Below are 22838 nucleotides of genomic sequence, written 5' to 3'. Positions count from 1 at the left end.
TTTAATATAAGGACACTTACCTGTCCTGGAATCCAGAGATGTCGGCACCCCAGCCGATGTTTCCATCGGCTCTCGGGTGCTTCCGCCGCCATTGCCTGTAAGGGTTCCCTAATATGCATGCGTGAAGCGCGCTGTGCTTTCTGAATGGCCCGGTGAAGGGGGAAGAGAGAAGGGGGGCGAATGATCTCACTTTTGGGTGGAACTCCGCTTTTAGGTAAAATAGCTGTTTTCGCCTTATGTGTATGGGTAGTGCACGATGTGCACGATGTGAGATTTGATCTTTACTCCCTTTTTTCTACAACCTCATAGTGTCTGGCATTACGCAAGTTGACATTTTTTTTTCTTTGTACATTTTGCAAGGTTTTCTTTTGTTAAATAGTTTATATTGTTTTTTGTTCGTTGTGGAAAATTCTCAACAATAATTACTTGATTGAAAAAAAATATCAATGTGGATTGGTAGAGTGAAGTTTAAGATATTACAATGTTGGATTGATTGTTCTTTTTTTTGTAAATTCTATATTTTATTTTTAGCAAATTTTTATACATTAACACAAATACAATTCCATTGCATGCATATCACCAAACATTTTTTGCATATATAACTTTTCATTTTATCCGGTTATACTTACACAGAAAAAAAAAGGGGGGGGAGGGTTTCCCTCCTCTTACTCCCCCACTCCTCCCCCCTCTCCCCCCACAAGTTCATTCCCATAGTCTCTGGTAGTTCGGATTGATTGTTCTAACATGGTATAGGTATATATGTATGTGTATATATATATATATATATATATATATATATATCTTGGTTGAAAGATTTGTATAAAATGTGATTTGCAATAAAGTTTTTATTTCTGTCTTTTTATTCTTTCTAAAGTCTGGAGATAGTGTGCGTGTGCATGTGTGTGTGCACGCCTGTGCGCGTGTGTCTGTGCGTGCCTGTGTATGCGTGTGTGTGTGGTTGAATGATTTGTATAAAATGTGATTTGCAATAAAGTTTTTTTTTCTGTCTTTTTATTCTTTGTAAAGTCTGGAGAGTGTGTGTGTGTGCATGCGTATGCGTGCATGTCTGTGCATGCATGTGTGTGCATGCCTGTGTGTGTGTGTGCGTGCGTGTGGTTGAATGATTTGTATAAAATGTGATTTGCAATAAAATGTTTTTTTTTTCTGTCTTTTGATTCTTTCTAAAGACTTAAGTGTGTGCGTGTGTGCGTGTGCGTGCGTTGCTAAAACCTGAAGTGTGGCTGCAATAGCTAAATGTCTTCTCACTTCTTCCTGTTCTATTCAGATTTTCCAGAGACTTTTCACTCATACCACATACAATATATCATGGTGTGTCAGTCCCTGGAAGTATACTTACTGAGAAGGAAGGATTTTCCTTTGAGAAATAATAATGGTGTCATGACAAAGGTATGTTACCAATCTGTGTCATTAAACACACACCTACAGTAACAATGATACTAACCATATCATCATTAGAACAATGACAATAATATCAGAGATTCCGGGCAATTGTAACATTAATATATAAAGACTTTTCGCTTCTTCACATTCAAGTTAATTAAAATTGGTGACACCTGGGATCTGGCTGTCCTGATAGACATTGTGTTGTATTTAAATCTATGTGGGAAGATGGTTCCCTTTTGTTTAACCCCTGACTGTACTTGTTATTATCTCTGCTCTTTTTCTGTTCTGTTGCTTTGTGACTAAAATAAAGAATTTGAAAAAAAAAATGACAACACAACTCATCAATTCATCTGTATAATGTGTTTCCTAAAATACTCAATGGCCTGATTATACAGAATTGAAAGTATTATACCTTGACGCTGTACTATCTGGGGATAATTCACAACAAGATTTATGGAGCATAAGACTGGATAAGATATAACAATTTGAAGAAGGTTTACAGCTATAATATCCTATCCAGGTGTGACACAATTACACTGATACAGCGTGACACATCATATTATCTGAAAGCAATTTTATTACTTTTGGGGTTAGATCACACCACATACGTCCCAGTGCTTTTTTTTCTGCATCCAAAACACGTGGTTATCTATGGCATAGTTCACACCAGTGCTTGAAATTCCAGTGCGTCCCAGTTACAAAAGCTAGAACATGCTGCATTTTTCCTGCACAGAACTGTACTGGAACGCGGTAAAAAATGCATCAAACGTGCACCCAACCCCAGTACAGTGAAAAAAAACAGGAAAAAAAGGCACCTAAATGCATCAAAAACTTGCATACAGAAACTCATCCGGAACATATATGGAGGACGTTTTTGTGGTGTGAACTGGCCCAAAAGAGGGAAAGAGAAAGTGGGAGAGAAAGAGAGAGAGAAATAAAGATAGATAGATAGATAGATAGATAGATAGATAGATAGATAGATAGATAGATAGATAGATAGATAGATGATATATACTCTAGTTTATAGATAAGAAAGAAAAAAGAGAGCGAAAAAAAAGAAAAAGAAAGAGAGAAAAAACAAATAAATAAAGAGAGAAATAAAGACAGAAAGGGACAGATAAAGAAAGTAAAAATATAGAAAAAAAGAAATAAAATATGATAAATAGGGATAGATAGATAGATTCATAGATGATATATACTGTTGTTTATAGATAATAGATAATGACTAAATAGATAAGAAACAAAGAAAGAAAGTAAATAGGATAAATAGAGATAGATAGATACATACATACATACATAGATGATATATACTGTAGTTTATAGATATTAGCTAATAAATAAATAGATAAGAAATAACAAAAGAAAGAAAGAGAGAAATAAAGAAAAATAAAGAAAGAAAGAGTGAAAGAAGAGAGAAATAAAGATAAAAAGGGAGAGAGAAAGAAAGAGAGAAAGACAGAAAGAAAACAGGATAAATAGAGATAGATAGATACATAGATGATATATACTGTAGTTTAGAGCTATTTGCTAATGAATAACTAGATAATAACACAAGAAAGAAAGACAAAAAGAGAGAGAGAGAGAGAGAAAAAGAATGAAATAAAGAGAGAAAAGGAAAGGGAGAGAAAAAAAGAAAGAAATAAAAAGTGAAAGAGAGAGAAATAAAGACAGAAAGGGACAGAGAAAGAAAAAAAGAAAGAAAAAAGTATAAATAGGGATAGATTGTTACATAGATGATATCTACTGTTGTTTATAGATAATAGATAATGAATAAATAGATAACAAAGAGAGAGAAGAGAGAGAGAGAAAAGAAAGAAAAAGAGAGAGAAAGAAAGAAAATAGGATAGATAGATAGATAGATAGATAGATAGATAGATAGATAGATAGATAGATAGATAGATAGATAGATAGATAGATAGATAGATAGAATGAAAGAAAGAGAAAAAAAAAGAAAGAAAAAGAGAGAATAAAGAAAGAAAGGGAAAAGGAAAGAGAAAAAAAAGAAAGAAGGAGAAAGAGAGAGAGAGAGAGAGAGAGAGAGAGAGAGAGAACCAGCAATAGAAGGAGAGAAATAAAGACAGAAAGGGAGAGAAAAAGAGAAGAAAGAAAGAAAATAGGGATAGCTAGATAGATAAATGATATATACTGTAGTTTATAGATATTAGATAATGAATAAATAGATAAAATAAAAGAAAGGAAGAGAGAGCTAGAGAAATTAAGAAAGCAAAAGAAAGTAAAAGAGAGGGATAAATAAAGACAGAAATAAAAAGAGTGAAAAAAATCTACAAAAATAGGAGCAAGCCCACTAAAGGCTAAATAACTACCAATATAAAAGAACAAAAATATCTTTATTTATATTATCTGCACAAGACATACAATAAAGAAATATAGGGTATATACTGTATATATATATATATATATCTGAGGGATCTCAGATTAAATTGAAACATTCTTGAGATTTAAAAATGTTAACAAAAATTATGACTCAAATAAAAGATCTTGCGGCACGAACACAAAGTGATACAGACTGGAAAGCGTGTAGTTTGAGCCACGCTGCTGCTTACAGTACGATACATAAACACATACAGTACATCTATACAATGGGAGGATAAATATGCCTTGGGCTGCTGATGAAAGCGGTGACACTGATTGGTGGCGTGTCCGTAATTTGCTCTATGTAAGAAGACTGTGATAGTTAGGTGTGGTGCATTAACCGGATATGACTAAAGAGGTGGTTTTCTGGCTCTGCTTCTCAGAATTGCAATCATTGCATTTTTCCGTAATCACCTGCACCTTTGGCGTCACTGCGGGTGTTTGCACCCTGTTGCGGGTTATACAGATGGAAGCTGCTGTGGGGAAATTGGTGCCGGGGTACTTTCCTAGAAGTGCCACTACTTAAAACTCAAACAACCCAGCACATTTGACTAAACATTTAGCACAATGAGTATACAGCGGAAATACGGCAATGCCAAGCCTCAGGATCAGTCATAGAACCCTATATTATGCATTTGACTTCTAAGGTGGACATTGGTTATACATGACTGTCTCTAGTCCCCTCCCCAAATAATCTGTTCCACCCCAGAAATATAATTAAGTTGGCCATAGACATATCATGACAATCATTTTTAGTTGGAAATGGTGTTCTCATGTCTGTGATGGCTGCAAAAATTTAAGGGCCAACCACCACTCAGGTTTTTAAACCAAATACTATTGTTCCCTGCCAGGAACAGCAGGACAAGGAGTGTCTATCCCATCATCCATTCTTTGCAGCTGGTGGGGCCTGCGCATCTTAACATCCATTGGTCCTCCATTGGTCTGTAGGCCTTTTAAGGCCTGTTTAGGCCTTCTTCACCCAGACATAAGGCTCATCTCACAAAGTGTTAACCACAGGATAAGGATTTATATTTTAGTTATAAAGATGCTGCACCTACATTTGCTACTTTTGCCCCGAAGCCCAACCGTCATGAGTGATGGAGAGTTAGACCTGTGCAAGCTCCAAGTTGTGACTTGGAGCTTGCACAGGACTGACAACTCTCTCCAAGGGACAGCCCTAGGTATCTAAGAAGTGAAGACTCCTTGAAAGAAAATAACGGGCGTTCAAGGATGACCAGCCAGTTTTACATCTATATATCACACCAAAAGTATTAAAAATATCCAATTTTTTTACAATGTCCGCCATTGTGGTTTAATATGTACTTTTGTATGATTATAATATCTGGGGTCATTTCCTAATTTTTGGATGTTTTTAAGAGACACTGTAATAAAATATGGCATTTTTTATACTCTTGGTGTGATATATAGATGAAATACTACTTGAACGCCCATTATTTTCTTCCAAAGAGTTTTTGATATTTATATTTGGGTTGATGTTCTATCAGTATATGGCTGGGTGAGCAGATGAGATGTATTCATTGCTTCTTCCACATGCATATTTCCCCAAAAAAACTTTCACCATTGCTGTCTAAGAAGTCAATCACCAAGCACTAATATTTCCCTATGCTCCTGGTGGCCAAGCATGAGTAGAGCAAGGGGCAGGTAGGTATGTTGCTGGTGGGGTCACCAACAGTCAAGTCCTAGATAAATGGGAAAAAAATCCAACCCCATAATTTTTAGCCCTCTATAATAATCTAAGCATAAGGTGCGGACTTACCTCTTCCCAAAAGTGGGAATATATATATTTATGTTAGTCAAGAGTTCTCCATGCATGTGAAATGTGGTGCAGATTGCCCCAAAATCCTCCTTACATGTGCGTGACGTCACTATCCCAAGGGGCTTGGGGGCAGGGAAAGTGACATCATTCATCCCTAACTGAGAAAGTAGGAAGAATGGGAAAGCCAGGGGTCTTGGACAGGGGAAGTGACATCCTTAACCACTAACTGAGAAAGTAGGAAGAGCGGGAAAACCAGGGATCTTGGGGCAGGGGAAGTGACATCATTTACCCCTAACTGAGAAAGTAGGAATAGTGGGAAAGCCAGGGGGCTTGGGGACAGGGGAAGTGACATCAATCACCGCTAACTGAGAAAGAAGGAAGAGCGGGAAAGCCAGGCGTCTTTGGGCAGAGGAAGTGACATCATTCACCCCTAACTGAGAAATCAGGAAGAGCGGGAAAGCCAGGGGTCTTGGGGCAGGGGAAGTGACATCAACCACCCCTAACTGAGAAAGTACGAAAGTCGGGGGTCTTGGAGCAGGGGAAGTGACATCATTCACCCCTAACTGAGAAACTAAGAAGGGCGGGAAACCCAGGGGTCTTGGGACTGGGGAAGTGACATCAATCACCCCTAACTGAGAAATTAGGAAGAGCGGGAAAGCCAGGGGTCATGGGGCTGGGGAAGTGACATCAATCACCCCTAACTAAGAAAGTATGAAAGTCGGGGGTCTTGGGGCAGGGGAAGTGACATAATTACCCCTAACTGAGAAAGAAGGAAGAGCAGGAAAGCCAGGGGTCTTGGGGCAGGGGAAGTGACATCAATCACCCCTATTTATCATTTTTATTCTTATTTATTTATTTCATTTATTTATTTAACTTTATATTTTTTTATTGATTACATGATTGTTGTTTATGAAGTAGTATAATTACATTACCATGTACCAATGTCTCTATTACCTATAGATTGGTTTTATACTTTATTATTATCAACTTAATCATGCTGTTCATGAATTATTATTACTTTTTTGTATTAAGACAATTATTATATTTTTTATTATTATTTTTTATTTCTTGTTATGAATTATGTCATTATCATGTAACAATAAATTGCTGAGATCTTTTTGAATCATATTATCATGTTATTTTTCTGATTTAATGTTTATTTTTGGTGCCCATGATCACGTAATTTCAGATTTTTTTTGTTCTTAGCTATGCTTCATATAAAGTCCCAATATTCCTTTTGCCATTGTTGCAAATTCCTTGCATATAACAGGGATGGAGGTAGATGAATTTACCCATTTGTTACCTCATATAAAGTCCCATTAACCCCGTCCTCTCTTTTTTCATCAATCACCCCTAACTGAGAAATTAGGAAGAGTGGGAAAGCCAGGGGTCTTGGGGCAGGGGAAGTGACATCAACCACCCCTAACTAAGAAAGTATGAAAGTCAGGGGTCTTGGGGCAGGGGAAGTGACATCATTTACCCCTAACTGAGAAAGAAGGAAGAGCGGGAAAGCCATTTAACCCTCCCGAAAAAAAATGTAGTACTCAATTGTGTAACGGAAAAGGAGGGAGGGGGCTAATGGAAAGTGATAGGAAGGGATGAGGGTCCGCTTTAAATTGTAACTTTGGGGGCAGAGACTATATAGTAATACATATAAATGATACAATGCAAATAAAGATCATCAAGCAACAAACTAAACAAAGGGCAAAAGCCGATACAGCATCTTCCTCATCCAAAAATAAATCAATCATCCAATTTTTTGGTAAAAATGTTTAAAAAAACAAAACAATTTTTATCTGATTGGAATACACAGCAGAACTATCACGGCAATAATGTTTTTGTCTCCGTAAAGATTAACTCGATTTGGTGAGTGGGTGGAAAGGGGTCATCTGTTTGCCCTGTGAATGGAACCTCCATGAAAAGGAAAGACTCGAGCCTCCCACCAGATTATACCCATTGGCCGGGGAATAAAAGAGCCTTGCCCCCAATAGATTAGACTGAATCTGTGAGATAATGAATGGCCGAGACCCCGATTGATTTGTCCAGAGAGAAGAACGGGGAATTAATTTCCATACAGGACCGCGCACTGAATATAGGGGCTCTATGTTTACTAGATTAAGTCCCATTAATAAGAAAGCGTCCATTAATCTTCCTCTGCAGGCCTTTGATTGGTGTATAATTTATGGGCTGACAGATGTGTTTGTCTTTCTGTGCGGAAAGGGTTGCCATGGAGGAGAAACTGGCATGCAAAGTGGGAAACCTTCACATCAACAAAAAATGGTGTCAAATAATGAGGGGGGGGGGGGGGGGGTTGTCAATTGGCATGGCCATTCTTATCCCTTTGCTTGTTCCTTCTCATGTTTGGGAGGTATATAGAGGCATTACGTTTTTCATTTTTAATAGTTAAGTTTTTTTTTATATTAAATTAACCTTTTTGCCTGCTAAAATTATTTATGCCGGTAGAAATAAATCTTACATTAATTTGAGCAAAAACATTGTTTTCTTCTTTTTAAGTCTTCACACTTATTTATATAATTTTTGTTCTTAAGATAAGAATTCAGAACAATACTTGACTGCACATTTATTATTAATATAAAAAAATTGGAGTGATACTATTATTATTATTTGTATCAGTATGGAATTGTATTGTTAACACCATTATTATCATTATTATTATGATTTTTTATAATACTAGCACCTAAGTGATACCATTAGTAGCACTATTATTATTATTATTATGATTATTGTTATCATCATTTTAAAATATAAATGATACCATTGGTAGCACTATTTATTATTATTATTATTATTATTAGATTTAAGTGATACTATTGGTAGCACCATTATTATTATAATTATTATTATTATTATAATTAATAATATTATAATTACCTATATTATTATTATTATTATTATTATGGGATTTACGTGATACCATTGGTAGCACCATTATTATTTATCATTATTATTATTATTATTAATAATAATAATAATAATAATAATAATAATAATAATAATAATAATAATAATAATATAATGTTATTATTATTATTAATAATAATAATAATAATAATAATAATATTATAATTACTATTATTATTAGTAGTAGTATTATTATTATTATGGAATTTAAGTGATACCATTGGTAGCACCATTATTATTAGTATTATTAATATTATAATTACTATTATTATTATTATAATTATTATGGCATTTATGTGATGCCATTGGTAGCGCCATTATTGTTATTATTATTCACATTATTATGGAATTTAAGTGATACCATTGGTAGCACCATTATAATTATTAGCAGTAATAATATCACTATTATTCTTATCAACCTCAGGGAATTTAGGTGATACCATTGGTAGCACTATTATTATCATTATTCTTATTAATCAATTGAAGTAATACTATTGGTAGCACTATTATTATTATTATTATTATTATTATTATTATGGAATTTAAGTGATACCAGCGTATTATTATTCTAAGTATTATTATAATTATAAAACTTAGAATAATAATACTGCTAAGAATAATAATGGTTCTACCAATGGTATCACTTAAAGTAACAGTATTATTATTATGAAGAGGATTATTATCATCATCTTTATCATTATGGAATTTAAGTGATACCATTTGTAGCACTATTATTATCATTAGTCTTATAAATAAATGTAAGTAATACCATTGGTAGCACTATTTTTATTATTACAATTTTTGTATTTATTATTATTATTATTATTATTATTATTATTATTATTATTATTATGGAATTTAACCATTATTATTATTAACAGCATTATTATTATCATCATCATTATGAAATTTAGGTGATACCATTGGTAGCACCATTATAATTATTATTATTAAATATTATTATTATGGGATTTAAGTGATGCCATTGGTAGCACCATTATTCATAACAGTATTATTATTATTATCATTAAAAAAAAACTTAGAATAATAATCCTGCTAAGAATAATAATGATGCTACCAATGGTATCACTTAAAGTAACAGTATTATTATTATGAAGAGGATTATTATCATCATCCTTATCATTATGGAATTTAAGTGATGCCATTGGTAGCACCATTATTCATAACAGTATTATTATTCTAAGTATTATTATTATTATCATTAAAAAAAAACTTAGATTAATAATCCTGCTAAGAATAATAATGGTGCTACCAATGGTATCACTTAAATTCTATAATAATAATAATAATTGTACTATGCACTTATATCAGTTATGGTAATGAGCTTTAATATGTATTTCCTGTATTTGTACAACTGCCAAGGCTGTTTTAATGGCCTGTCTGTTTACATTACTGTTTTCCATGTATCCACTTGCTTTTGTACAATAAACACTTTTTTTTGATTAAAAAAATAAAAAAATAAAATCTAAAAATAAATAAATAATAATAATTATAATAATAATAATATCGCTACCAATGATATCATTTACATGCCATAATAATATTAATAATAATAATAATAATAATTATTATTATTATTATTATTATTATTATTATTATTAATAATAATAATAATAATAATAATAATAGTGCTACTAATGATATCACTTAAATTGCATAATAATAATAATAATAATAGTGCTACCAATGGTATCACTTAAATTCCATGATAATGATAATAATCATAACGGTGCTACCAATGGTATTACCTAAATTCCATGATGATGATGGTGATAATAATCATAATCATAATAATAATGCTGTTAATAATAATAATGGTGCTACCAATGGTATAATTTAAATTCAATAATAATAATAATAATAAAAATAGTGCTACCAATGGTTTTACTTACATTTATTAATAAGAATAATGATAATAATAGTGCTACCAATGGTATCACTCAAATTCCATTGGTAGCACTATTGATATCATCATCATCATCATCATCATCATGGAATTCAGGGGTGAATGACATATTGTACCAAAAGCTTGCATCTTTAATAACTTAGGTTAGTCAATAAAGTGCGTGACTTATGTTTAGTTAAGGAATCACCTACGGCAACTTCGCTGAACTCAGAAAATACAATTTCAAACCGTGATGTGATTAAATAATGTATCTTTTATTAAAAATACTCTATCATTGAATTCAGTTATACTAAGTACTTACCTTATATTCCAAACCTCATGTACAAATGTTAGTATGATTGTACATCTGTTCATTTTGAATACAAATAAAACTTTATTGTTTAAAAATAAAGTGTATGACCTAAAATCGAAACTTTGAATTAGATAGATAGATAGATAGATAGATAGATAGATAGATAGATAGATAGATAGATAGATAGATAGATAAATAGATAAATAGATAAGACTATTGACTGTTGGGGAGACAAAGCAAACATTTTTAGGGTCACAAAGCCAAGCAAGGCCTTTATGTACAATTTAGATTTTTTTCTGGACTTTAATTATTAAATTGTTTACTAACCTCAATAGCAACCACGGGTATGCTAAGCCCAGCTACAATAATTAGAAAAGCTAGAAGGAAAGAATGTGAAAAACACAAAAAGGGAAATTTTGGAAACAATAATAAAGATTTTTATGATTCTATTTGTGGGGGAACGTTTATGATGATGGATTAATTTGGTCTACCATGCCCACCAAACGAAAAAAAAAAAAAGAAAAATATTTTTGCTTATTTTATACGCTGATTTTGAATATTACCAAGTAATCATATAACGTGCTTACATTGCCAAGTTCCAACACCCCCCCACCCAATCTTTCCTCGCCACTTACCTCTGTCTTCCTGATGACGGTCAGGTGATTGTGAGCAAAAAAAACATGCCCCAAACCCTCTCTACTTATAGCGCTATGAAACGCAGGGTCACCCCCACTGCGGGCCCTGCCTCTGACCTCATGGAAATTAGACAATTTAGCAATATGCATTAAAAAAAAATGAACTTCTCTGGTATTTTTCTAAGAAACCTGTACTTCTTGTGGAGAAAAGGTTATAAAAATATCAAACCGCGGGGGGGGAGAGAATTATCACTTTAGAGATAAAATTTTCAAAGTTCCAAATACCCCATTTTTTTTTTTTTTTTTACATAATACGTAACAAATGTTCTACTGTATATAATGCAAAAAAATTATATACATATACAGTGTGTACACACACACACACATATATATATATGTATATATATATATATATATATATATTATTTTTTTTTTTAAATAAATAAAATATATATATATATTTATATTTAAAAATATATTTATATTTAATTTGTTTTTGGGCATTTAGGCATATGCATATGCAAGTGATGCCTTCACAAAAACTGCTTTTTCATAATTTTTTTTCTAACATTTAACTGGAAATTAAACATATGCTAATGCTGTATTTAGGCAGCCATTCCACATACTGCAATCCCAGCTGAGTTGGCCTTCACCAAGTGATCTCTTTATCAAGCTGCAAATATTAAATATGTAAAATTAAACACATTATTACAACATAAATCTACAAACACTACTAGGATATTTTTTTCGTAGCCAATAGTGAATATTGATGTTGGTGAGTTTTGGGATTAGTGATCTGTCACCTTCAACTCTTGAAAAGATAAAGATCTTGCATGATGCTTTGTATTTTTCTGATGTTTAGATTTTTTTTCAAGCTGCAAAAAATGAATAAACTGAAGGTCGATAGAGAAGAATTTTCCAGTGCCAGCGGCTCCAACTCTGCAGACCTTCACATGTCATGGTCATGGAACATGTCAAACCAAAGGGTCATGTGACTCAAATTATGGACAGGGGTGTCGCCATCCTGTAAATTTATAGATAAGCAGGATATGAAGCAGAAAATATTCCTCCAAGCAGTTGTAATCTAGATTATAGGCAATACCTTGGCAAGACAATGTGGTGCTATTGGCGCCAAAATCTCTTTTTTGTAGCTGCCAGCAGTGGGGGCGATGGGGTGGTAAATGGGTGAGGGGAATGATGGGGGGGTGATGGGGGGCGAGTGATGGGGGGCCATGGGGGGGTGATGGGGGTGAGCAATGGGGGGGTGATGGGGGTGAGCAATGGGGGGCATGGGGGGGCGAGCGATGGGGGGGGCATGGGGGGCGAGCGATGGGGGGCCATGGGGGGTGAGTGATGGGGGGGTTGATTGGGGGCGAGCGTGCCCATGGCATGTTTCCAAACTTAAATAAAGATGAGTGATAACTCATTAAACAGACATAATGTGTCATCAATATCTCTTTAAATTTTCCATACAGCTTGGGTGGCAGCTTTGAAATAGACACACATGAGAAAGAGAAAATCAACCAGAATTTTTTTAAATGGCCAATGACAGATTGTTATGCAATGCAGTTATTTCAGCCGGGCTAGAAGCTGAATAATTGTTAAGGGAGTAATATCTGTAATTCAGACCTAAATTGACAGAAACAAAAAGGTGTCTTACCTTTGTGGATCAGCATTATATTCATTTATTTTGGTAACATGCCCTAACTTGAGGGTTCAAAGTAATATTTTGTTACATGATCAAAGTAACAAAATGTATATGTATATATATATATATATATATATATATATATATATATATATACATATATATATATATATATATATATATATATATATATATATATATATATATATATATATATATATATATACAATTTATATATATGCCATATATATATATATATATATATATATATATATATATATATATACATATACACACACACACACACACACACACAATTTCCTTTGCTCAAGTGTGCTCTAATCTTTATAATCTTTACAATAATGTGTCTTTTTGACAGCGTGAAATATAGAGATGTCAGGGAAGGTAACAAAAACATTTTTTAACATCTCCATAACTCATGTTGTGAGATTAATTACATATAGACTTGGAGAAAAAAAAAAGTATATGTATATATATTTTTTTGTTTGTTTTTTTGATGCATAAAACAATAATAATTGAAAAATAATTTTGCACGCCCCACTTTTCATTTTTTTATTAGTTAAAAAAGTTTCAAAAATCCAATAGATTTCGTTCCACTTCACAATTGTGTCCCACTTGTTGGTGATTCTTCACAAAAAATAAAAATGTTATATCTTTATGTTTGAAGCCTGAAATGTGGCAAAAGGTTGAAAAGTTCAAGGGGGCCGAATACTTTCACAAGACACTGTATATATATATATATATATATATATATATATATATATATATATATATATATCTATATATATATATATGTATATATATATATATAGATATATATATATATACTGTATATATTTTTTGTGCATTATATACGATAGATAGATTAAAAATATCTCTCTACATCTATCTATCTATTTTTTTTTTTTTTTGGGGGGGGGGGTTGTTTTTACAAGTTGCATAAAACAAATTTATAAACTGTATATAATGCAATAGATAGATAGATAGATAGATAGATAGATAGATAGATAGATAGATAGATAGATAGATAGATAGATAGATCTATAGATATATATAGATTTATATATATATATATATATACACACACACAAAGAGAGAGAGAGATTTTCTATAGATATATACAGTATATATAGATATATAAAATAAATAACTTGCAGGCATGTATACGAAATTCTTCTAGTTGACTTTATAATCTGTCCATCAAGCTGGCCAGACACTTTCCAATTTGGTTGGTCAATCTCTGTTGGGGTGACCACACATCTCATGGTCTGACCATAGTACCTCCCCTAAATCAAACCAACAGCTCTGTAGAAAAGATTGGATACAAACTGAACAGATAATGAAGGTAGGTACTTTTATTACATAGTTCAGTTTTTGTAAATCTAAAGGAGGTTGTACAAATATTTACAGTCAGATTGTATCATATGTGCTAAGCTTTAGATTTGCTAACAGCTATATAGTGTGAGAACCTACAACAACGTGATTGTTTGTCAGCTGGATGAATTGATGAGGGACCCTCTCACACTCTAAGGACGATTGTACAGAGTATAAAGTTAGATTGTAAGGTAGGTGGTCAGCTTTATCAATACTTTTGCCTGAGGATAAGGATAACCCAGTGAATGATCTTCAAAAGGGAACACAGGGGATCAACAATCACGGCCAATCACAGCTCGCCTTTCATCAGCTTAGGACACTTAAAACAATGAAAAGACCATTTCTGATTGCCCACTTTTGCTTCCTGTATATCTTGTATTGCTTTCTGTGTGAATAAATAAAACCATGAACTATTTCATAAAATGTCGGCTCACCTGCCTATACATGGGATGTGGTGGCTGGCTCTTGGAAGCCAGTATGGCTCTCACCTCCATTTTATTGGTTCGCACTGCTGTAGAAGAATTGGAGTAGATGCTAAAGTTATATAAATCTTAATAACAAAATGAATACAAGAAAAGAGAAATATATTTAACTGCCACTGGGTGACTATTTCTATTTTAAGGATAGAGCCTTTATTTGGGTTACAGTAGATCGTTGACCTGTAAGCTATCGCAGCCCTTTGACCGTTTTTTCGGATTTTTCAAAGCCTAAGCTAGGAAATTCAATGAAGATTTTACATGCCTGTGGTAGTAGGGTAGTCAACTGGTTAAACACAAATTGCTGAAGTGGTAGTAGGGTAGTTAACTGGTTAAACACAAATTGCTGAAGGCTTCTAAGGACATTTGGATTACAGTAGACAATTGACATGTTAGCTATCGTAGCCCGTTGACCGTTTTTCCGAATTCTCGAAGCCTAAGCTGGGAAATTCAGTGAAGATTTTACACGCCGGTGGTAGTAGGGTAGTCAACTGGTTAAACACAAATTGCTGAAGGCTTCTTAGGCTTTCTGGGTTACAGTTGACCTGTAAGCTGTCGTAGCCCGTTGACCATTTTTCTAATTTCTCAAAGCCTAAACTAGGAACTTCAACGAAGATTTTAAACGCCGACATAGTAGGGTAGTGAACTGGTTAAACACAAATTGCTGAAGGCTTCTGAGGACTTTTGGATTACAGTAGACAATAGACCTGTAAGTTATTGTAGCCCGTTGACCATTTTTCCAATTTCTCAAAGCCTAAGCTAGGAACTTCAGCAAAGATTTTACACGCCGACGTAGTAGGGTAGTGAACTGGTTAAACACAAATTGCCAAAGGCTTCTGAGGGTTTTTGGGCTAAAGCAGACAGTTGACCTGCAAACTGTAGTAGCCCGTTGACCATTTTTCCAATTTCCCAAAGCCTAGGTTAGGAAATTGCGCAAATCTGTTACACACTGGTGGTAATAGGGTAGTGAACTGATTAAAAACAAATTTCTGAAGGCATCTAGGGGTTTTTTGGGCTACAGTAGACAGTTGACCTGTAAGCTATTGTAGCCCGTTGATCGTTACAGTAGACAGCTGACCTATTGAAGCCCATTGACCTTTTTCCGATTTCTCAAAGCCTAAACTCAGAAATTCATTGCCAATTTTACACGCTGGTGGTAGTAGGGTAGTGAACTGATTAAAAACAAATTGCTAAAAGCTTCTGAGAGTTTTTGGCTTACAGTATACAGCTGATCTATTGTAGCCTGTTGACTTTTTTTACGATTTCTCAAAGCCTAAACTCTGAAATTCAGTGCCAATTTTACACGCCAGTGGTAGTAGGGTAGTGAACTGGTTAAAAACAAATTGCTAAAAGCTTCTGAGGGTTTTTGGGCTACAGTAGACAGTTGACCTGTAAGCTATTGTAGCCCGTTGACCATTTTTCCGATTTCTCAAAGCCTAATCTAGGAAATCCAGCAAAGTTTTTACATGCCCGATGGTAATAGGGTAGTGAACTGGTTAAAAACAAATTGCCGAAGGCTTTTGAGAGCAACTGGAATGTGTTACTATTTGGCCGCAAGCTAAATAGTTTGAAAGGCTGACACAGCTGCCCTCTAGGCCCTGTTTCGGATGTCCTTTTTAACCACCACCGCCAACACTATTGACCCTCAGCAATGACAGAAGACGTCTCCCTCACAATAAACATTTGCTTCAGTTCCCTGCTCTTTATTTACATGTTTAGGGAGAAGTTGTCCTCACCTCCTTTGAGCCGTCGTGTCCCGTAAGGATTCCCCTCAGTCCCGCTCTCCTTGAGGGCCCTGTTTGAGTCATGGCTTGGTTGGTGGCTGCCTAAATCAGTCTCCGCTTCTCATCTACATCTGGGCTCACAACAGACCTTCATGAATAGACTCAGTCTTTTATCTCAAGAGGGCCCTTTCATCTTGAAGCCAGGTACTGACGTCATATCAACCTGTTTTGCCCGGCAGAGGGACACCAGATCTTCTGTAACCAGGCAGAGAACTTCACAGGGGACAACGGCAAGCTCATCACGTTACTATAGGACCATGCAGCTCGACAACTGCCGATGGTATTGTCAAAGTGTTTTCATTTTAAAAGACTCATTTCAAGACAAGTGCTTTTCGCCTATAAAATGTTAACATTTATTTTTGAAACTGTGCCAGTTATAATTATAGAAGCGCTGTAGGCAAAAATACAAAGTTCAGTCCTAAATATACATTTGCGTTTTTACTCGCATCTGTTTATTGCTTTTGGGTGCACTACCTGGAAGAAAATAATAAAGTTCCTGATTTTATTGATTTTTTTTTGGCCTGCGTCTTAGATGGCATTCTGCTACAAAAAAAAAACACTGCCCATAATGCACTTCCTAGCAACATCAGACCCTCCACATCCAATGTTAAAGAGACCCTCTGCCCAGCCTATTCATTTATCCACTCTTGCCATAAGATGATAGGTGCTTTTAGCATATTTTAATCATTGTGCAGACATTGAACGGCTTGCTGGGTGCTGCCACCTAGAATGTACCAGCCTTTCTTATCCTTTTTTACCTAAAATAATTTCCAGATCTTGGGAACCCTTATGCCCCGTACACACGAGCGGACTTTTCAACATCCAAAGTCCGAAGGACCGAGTCCGTCAGACTATCCGATCGTGTGTGGGCTGCAACGGACTTTTGATTCGCCAAAGTCTGACGGACTTTAGAAATGAAGCATGCTTCAAATTTTCCCGAAGGAACTCCGCCGGACCCGGTCCCCTTCGAAAACTCCGCTCGTGTGTATGCTACTCCGACGGACTAAAACCGACGCTAGGGCAGCTATTGGCTACTGGCTATGAACTTCCTTATTCGAGTCGGGTCGTACGTCATCACGTTCGAATCCGTCGGAGTTTAGTGTGATCGTGTGTGGCCAAGTCCGTTCGGCCGAAAAGTCTGTCAGAACTCCGTCGGAACTCCGGCGGAACTCCGGCGGAACTCCTTTGGAAGTCTGTCGGACATAAGTCCTCTCGTGTGTACGGGGCATAAGAAAAATGAATCAAGGGTCAATGGTGAAAATTCCCCTTAGGCCGCGTACACACGGGTGGACTGTATGGCCTACTTAGTCCGTCGAAACACATTTCAGCGGACAGTCCGCTCGTGTGTGGGCTTCAGCTGACTTTTTCAGCGTGCAGTCTGGCGTACTAAGTATTTCGGATTTTTCGAAATTCTGTCCGTCATACTTTGGTTTCAGCGGACAATCCGCTCGTGAGTAGGCTAGTTCGACGGACTAAGAATGGCGCATGCTCAGAAAGGATTTACACGGCGGAAGGGTGCATTGCTGTGTATTGGACTTCCTATTTCTAGTCCCGTCGTACGTGCTGTACACGTCATCGCGCAAGCTTTCGACGGACTGTTTGTGCATCCGTGTGTGGTCAAGTCCGTTCATTCGAAAGTATGACGGACTGTCCGTCGGATTGTATGAAGGACTAAGTAGGCCATACAGTCCGCCCGTGTGTACGCGGCCTTACATTGGTGGCCAGTTGGAACAATGCAAGCCTTACTTTGGTAGTTAGCAGCAAGAATGCCCCTTACATTGGTGGACAGTAAGAAGACTGTACTCCTTACATTGGTGGACAGTAAGAAGACTGTACTCCTTACATTGGTGGACAGTAAGAAGACTGTACTCCTTACATTGGTGGACAGCAGAGAGACTGTACTCCTTACATTGGTGGACAGCAGAGAGGCTGTGCTCCTTACATTGGTGGACAGCAGGGAGACTGTACTCCTTACATTGGTGGACAGCAGAGAGACTGTACTCCTTACATTGGTGGACAGCAGGGAGACTGTACTCCTTACATTGGTGGACAGCAGAGAGACTGTACTCCTTACATTGGTGGACAGTAGGGAGACTGTACTCCTTACATTGGTGGACAGTAGGGAGACTGTACTCCTTACATTGGTGGACAGTAGGGAGACTGTACTCCTTACATTGGTGGACAGTAGGGAGACTGTATTCCTTACATTGGTGGACAGTAGGGAGACTGTACTCCTTACATTGGCAGTCAGTAGGAAGATTGCATCCCTTACAATTATGGTCAGTAGGAACACTGCACCACTTACATTAGTCATCAGTAGGAAGAACCCTTCTTACATCAATGATCAGAAGGAAGACTGCACAACTTACATTGGCGGTCAGTAGGAAGAACACTCCTTATATTGGTGGTCAGTAGGGAGACTTCCCTTCTTACATAGGTGGTCAGTAGGAAGACTGCACCCCTTACATTGATCATTAGTCAGAAGAATGTACCCTTACATTGGTGATCAGAAGGAAGACTGCACCCCTTACATTAGGGGTCAGTAGAAAGAGTGCACCCCTTACATTGGTTATCAGTAGGAAGAACGCTCCTTACATTGATGATCAGAAGGAAGATTGCACAAATTACATTGGTGGTCAGTAGGAAGAACGCTCCTTACATTGGTAGTCAGTAGGAAGACTTCCTTTCTTACATAGGTAGTCAGCACCCCTTACATTGGTGGTCAGTAGGAAGAATGTACCCCCTACATTGGTCATCAGTGGGAAGACTGCACCCCTTACATTGGTGGTCAGTAGAAAGATTGTACCCCTTACATTGGTCATTAGTCGGAAGACTGCACCCCTTACATTGGTGGTCAGTAGGAAAAATTGCACCCCTTACATTGGAGGTCAGTAGGAAAACTGCACAACTTACATTGGCGGTCAGTAGGAAGAACGCTCCTTACATTGGTGGTCAGTAGGAAGACTGCACCCCTTATATTAGTGGTCAGTGGGAAGACTTCCTTTTTTACATAGGTGGTCAGTAGGAAGACTGCACCCTTTACTTTGGTGGTCAGTATGAAAATTGCACCCCTTACATTGGTCATTAGTCGGAAGAATGTACCCCTTACATTGGTAGTCAGTAGGAAGAATGCACCCCTTACATTTGTCATCAGTAGGAAGGCTGCGCACCTTACATTGGTGGTCAGTAGGAAGAATGCACCCCTTACATTGGTGATCAGTAGGAAGACTGCCCTTCTTACATTGGTGGTCAGTAGGAAGAATGCACCCCTTACATTGGTGATCAGTAGGAAGACTGCCCTTCTTACATTGGTGGTCAGTAGGAAGACTGCACCCCCTACATTGGTCATCAGTAGGAAGAATGCACCCCTTACATTGGTGATCAGTAGGAAGACTGCCCTTCTTACATTGGTGGTCAGTAGGAAGACTGCACCCCCTACATTGGTCATCAGTAGGATGACTGCACTCCTTACATTGGTGGTCAGTAGGAAGAATGCACCCCTTACATTGATGGTTAGTAGGAAGACAGCACCCCTTACATTAGTGATTAGTAAGAAGACTGCACCCCTTACATTTGTCATCAGTAGGAAGGTTGCGCCCCTTACATTGGTGGTCAGTAGGAAGAATGCACCCCTTACATTGGTGATCAGTAGGAAGAATGCACCCATTACATTGGTGGTCAGTAGGAAGACTGCACCCCTTACAATGGTGGTCAGTAGGATTACTACCCTTCTTACATTGGTGGTCAGTAGGAAGACTGCACCCCTTACATTGGTGGTCAGTAGGAAGAATGCACCCATTACATTGGTGGTCACTAGGAAGACTGCACCCCTTACAATGGTGGTCAGTAGGAAGACTACCCTTCTTACATTGGTGGTCAGTAGGAAGACTGCACCCCTTACATTGGTGGTCAGTAGTAAGAATGAAGACTTACATTGGTGGTCAGTAGGAAGACTGCACCCATTACATTGGTGGTCAGTAGGAAGACTGCACCCCTTACAATGGTGGTCAGTAGGAAGACTACCCTTCTTACATTGGTGGTCAGTAGGAAGACTGCACCCCTTACATTGGTGGTCAGTAGGAAGAATGAAGACTTACATTGGTGGTCAATAGGAAGACTGCACCCCTTACATTGGTGGTCAGTAAGAAGACTGCACCCCCTACATTGGTCATCAGTAGGAAGATTGCACCCCCTACATTGGTCATCAGTAGGAAGACTGCACCCCTTACATTGGTGGTCAGTAGGAAGAATGCACCCCTTACATTGGTGGTCAGTAGGAAGACTGCCCTTCTTACATTGGTGGTCAGTAAGAAAATTGCACCCCTTACATTGTCATCAGTAGGAAGCAAGCACTCCTTATATTGGAGGTCAGTATGAAGACTGCACCGGTTACATTGGTGATCAGAAGGAAGACTACACCCCTTTCATTGGTGATTAGTAGGAAGACTGCACCCCTTACATTGTCATCAGTAGGAAGCAAGAACCCCTTTCATTGGTGGTCAGTAGGAAGCAAGCACCCCTCACATTGGTGTTTAGAATGCCATCCTTACAGACAGCTAAAAGGATAATTATATCATGCTGCTGGTCTTGTCAAGTAGTGTTGGACCTGGAGCTAATCAGGCATGGTCAGATGGGAGGCCAGTCACCCACAGCTCAATGAACTCTAGAGTTCCACAGAACCCAGGTTGAGAATGGCGGCTACTTACTAGTTTTCCCTTTCGCTCCTCTTCCGAAACTTTTGAAATATGTATAGTAGGGGAAGCGTGGAGGAGCTGGGGCAGCATAGACAATAAGTAGACACTCCCAAAAAAAGACCACGATGGCCAAATAAGGAGGAGGCTATGCTGGGGAATGACTCTTCCAGAGAAGTCAACTTTTCTGTCAAGTTCACAGAAACTTTGCCAATGGATATGGAAAGAAAAAAAATAATGGAATAAAAAAAAAATCAATACTTTTTGTAAAGTTGATGACGGGGTCTCTTTATCCCGACCAGACGAAATATTACACCTACAAACATATTCGAATGCCAACAGATCAGAGCTTCTCCGCGTTCCATCGCCACCATCTTCGATTGTTGAGGGAAAAAAAAGCATGGAATTTGAAAATTGCAGCCGCCTGTTAATCCCATCCCCCGTTCAGCAACGCCAAGCCTTTGGTTCTAAGCACAATTTCCTAAAATAACAATAAAATGCAGCGAGAACACAAAGTGAATACAAAACGGGATTTAAGGCGGTAAGCTGCAATTAAAATACATGGGGGGGGGATGGGGGCGATGGATTTCAAGGAATTCTGACATCAAAAGGCGCTCAGAAGTCCTGATATGATGTGTGGAGATGAAGGATGACTCACATTCCCTAATCCCCATGTGACGGGCGCTCGCGCCAAATCTCACCTGTCCTGTCCAGGTCTTCCTCCTCTTCATCAATGTCATCACTTGGCAAAGAAAAATTGAATTTAAATTGAAATAAATAAAAATAAATTGAAAAAAAAAAAATGCAATGAACCACTTCAGCTCCGGAAAGGTTTAGCCTCCGCTTCCCTTCATGATCGGGACATTATTTTCCTATTCAGCACTGCGCTATTTTAACTGGTAATTTGCGCGATCATGCAACACTGTGCCCAAATAACATTGATATCATTTTTTTCACACAAATTAAGTTTTATTTTGGGGGTATGTGTAAAAAAACAAGAAAGGCTGAAAAAAAAGTGATATCTTCTACTTTTTGATATAAAACATATCCAAAAAAAATTAACTCAAATAAAAAAAAAAATCTAAATTCTTTATAAATTTAGGCCAAAATGTATTCTGTTCATGTCTTTAGTAAAGAAAATAAATCTCAATAATTGTATGATTGGTTTGCATGAAAGTTATCACATCAGTTTCAGACCAGTTTCACATAATTTTCAAAGCAATTTCACATTAGTTTCATTGACACCAGTGCTGGGGCTATTATTGCATCCAATGACACCATTCCTAAGGGTATGATTGCGTCCACTGACACTATTGCTAGGGGTATTATTGCATCCACTGACACCAGCGCTGGGGGTATTATTGCATCCCCTGACACCAGTGCTGGGGACTATTATTGCATCCACTGAAACCAGTGCTGGGGGTATTATTGCATCCAATGACACCAGTGCTGGGGGTATTATAGCATCCACTGACACCAGTGCTGGGGGTGTTATTGCATCCACTGACACCATT

The 22838-nt window shown here is 36.9% G+C and overlaps 1 protein-coding gene across 2 annotated transcripts in view; it reads right to left on the bottom strand.

Annotated features, from left to right (window-relative positions):
* Positions 1–16900, bottom strand: part of FOXP3 (forkhead box P3) — an 88317-nt gene extending 71417 nt beyond the window's left edge. The window contains exons 1-2 of one of the 2 annotated variants that reach the window (XM_077471975.1): positions 16586–16900; positions 14808–14884 (exon numbers count right to left, since the gene is read on the bottom strand). The gene's annotated coding sequence lies outside the window, so the exon portion shown is untranslated. Of the gene's footprint in view, positions 1–11330; positions 11617–14807; positions 14885–16585 lie in introns of those variants that run through there. The other variant, XM_077472055.1, reaches the window with a different exon arrangement.
* Positions 16901–22838: the final 5938 nt, after the last annotated feature.

Source organism: Lithobates pipiens, unplaced genomic scaffold (assembly GCF_037356315.1).
Source record: "Lithobates pipiens isolate NorthernLeopardFrog02 unplaced genomic scaffold, aLitPip1_a1.2 Scaffold_1, whole genome shotgun sequence".
NCBI lineage: Eukaryota > Metazoa > Chordata > Amphibia > Anura > Ranidae > Lithobates > Lithobates pipiens.
This window is presented reverse-complemented; position numbering and strand designations above follow the sequence as displayed.